This window comes from Blennius ocellaris (assembly GCF_963422515.1).
Source record: "Blennius ocellaris genome assembly, chromosome: 12".
Classification (NCBI taxonomy): domain Eukaryota; kingdom Metazoa; phylum Chordata; class Actinopteri; order Blenniiformes; family Blenniidae; genus Blennius; species Blennius ocellaris.
The window spans coordinates 27,813,611-27,816,110 of record NC_137661.1 but is presented as its reverse complement, the minus strand read 5'-3'; positions in this window follow the sequence as shown (position 1 = coordinate 27,816,110).

Genomic DNA, 2,500 nt, shown 5'->3' with positions numbered 1-2,500 from the left:
TGGCAAAATAATAAAAACATAAATTAAAGTTGCAAAATTGTTACATGAAGAAACACACACACACACACACACACACACACACACACACACACACACACACACACAGTTTCAGCAGTATAGTGGCTCCTGGTCAGCCAACATGGCAACCTGCTGTTTTGCTGCAGAATTACTGCAGCGGTTGGTAAATTCGGCTTTTCAAAGTAAAACGAATGACTTTTCACTTCCTCATTCAAAGTGAAACTTTCTACCTTAATATTCTTATTATATACATATATATATATATATATATATACTTTAGAACCCAGACAGCGGCGCAGCAGTGAAACCACACATTAAACACCAAGCAACAAATTATAAGAAATCAGATCACGTAATAAAACGTACATTGGTGAAACGGGCAGATCCTTTACTCTCGAGACACACGACCCGTCGTCGTACGACAGATGAGGCTCAGAGGACGACTGCCGCTGCAGCACAAACACGTCAGCAGGGCGAAAGTGACCAAACGCTTTCATCTGTCGTCTAATAAAGACTTCAAAGGCACACAGGCCACTGTCTCACCGCGGGGCTGCAGTCCTGGCCACTATGATTATGTTAATGTCTTTGACATTATTTTTTGAGATTTTGTCGTCGTGTTGTGTAGTTAGTTTAATTCGGCCGCCAGGAGCAGATCAGTAGAGTGAGTCAGTGAGTCTTTGGCACCTCGTCAAGTCAAACCGCGGAGAAGCTCGTTATTCCCACGACGCCTCGACGCACCTTCATTACCCTTTCATGTTCCAAACTGGCTGGGCCACTCTGGGTGTGTGTGTGTGTGTGTGTGTGTGTGTGTGTGTGTGTGTGTGTGTGTGTGTGTGTGTGTGTGTGTGTGTGTGTGTGTGTGTGTGTGTGTGTACAGTGTGTAGTGTGTGTGTGTGTGTGTGTGTGTGTGTGTGTGTGTGTGTGTGTGTGTGTGTACAGTGTGTAGTGTGTGTGTGTGTGTGTGTGTGTGTGTGTGTGTGTGTGTGTGTACAGTGTGTAGTGTGTGTGTGTGTGTGTGTGTGTGTGTACAGTGTGTAGTGTGTGTGTGTGTGTGTGTGTGTACAGTGTGTAGTGTGTGTGTGTGTGTGTGTGTGTGTGTGTGTACAGTGTGTAGTGTGTGTGTGTGTGTGTGTGTGTACAGTGTGTAGTGTGTGTGTGTGTGTGTGTGTGTGTGTGTGTGTGTGTGTGTGTGTGTGTACAGTGTGTAGTGTGTGTGTGTGTGTGTGTGTGTGTACAGTGTGTAGTGTGTGTGTGTGTGTGTGTGTGTGTACAGTGTGTAGTGTGTGTGTGTGTGTGTGTGTGTGTGTGTGTACAGTGTGTACCGTGTGTGTGTACAGTGTGTAGTGTGTACAGTGTGTGTGTGTGTACAGTGTGTAGTGTGTGTACCATGTGTGTCTCGTGTGTAGTGTACAGTGTGTAGTGTGTGTATACAGTGTGTACAGTGTGTAGTGTGTGTGTGTGTGTGTGTGTGTGTGTGTGTGTGTGTGTGTGTACAGTGTGTAGTGTGTGTGTGTGTGTGTGTGTGTGTGTGTGTGTGTGTGTGTGTGTGTGTGTGTACAGTGTGTACCGTGTGTGTGGACAGTGTGTGTGTACAGTGTGTAGTGTGGACAGTGTGTGTGTGTGTGGACAGTGTGTAGTGTGTGTACAGTGTGTGTCTCGTGTGTAGTGTACAGTGTGTAGTGTGTGTAGTGTGTGTGTGTGTGTGTGTGTGTACAGTGTGTACCGTGTGTGTGTACAGTGTGTGTGTACAGTGTGTAGTGTGTGTGTACAGTGTGTAGTGTGTGTGTACAGTGTGTAGTGTGTACAGTGTGTAGTGTGTGTACAGTGTGTAGTGTGTGTGTGTGTGTGTGTGTGTACAGTGTGTAGTGTGTGTGTACCATGTGTGTCTCGTGTGTAGTGTACAGTGTGTAGTGTGTGTGTACAGTGTGTAGTGTGTGTGTGTAGTGTGTGTGTACAATGGGTAGTGTGTGTGTACAGTGTGTAGTGTGTGTGTGTAGTGTGTGTGTACAATGGGTAGTGTGTGTGTACAGTGTGTAGTGTGTGTGTGTACAGTGTGTGTGTGTGTGTGTATGGGGGGGTGGGGTTCTTCTGAGGGATGGGGGGAAGAGCTGGGGGGAGGGGGGGGGTCTCTGCGGGGTCGCCGGGTGCTGATATAAATAATAATAAAATAAATAATAATTATAATAATTATAGCAATAATGATAATTACATTCCGCATGGCAAGGCTCACGTTGCTCGTGAGCGCGGTTAGCATTCCTGCTATTGTTTACATTGACGTCAGCGACTCTGCTCCGCGGCGCCGCGCGAGCTAATTACAGCTCTGCTCAGATTTCATTGTTGGATTTCACAGAAGCGAAGTGGAACCTCCGGACGGGAAACGTCAAGAGGAAACCCAGCGGCTAGCCGGCCGCTGACGAGTCCGCTTTTCGAGAAAAAAAACCCGCCACGACTCCGTCGTCGTGGAAACGTGTTCAAAGGCGAC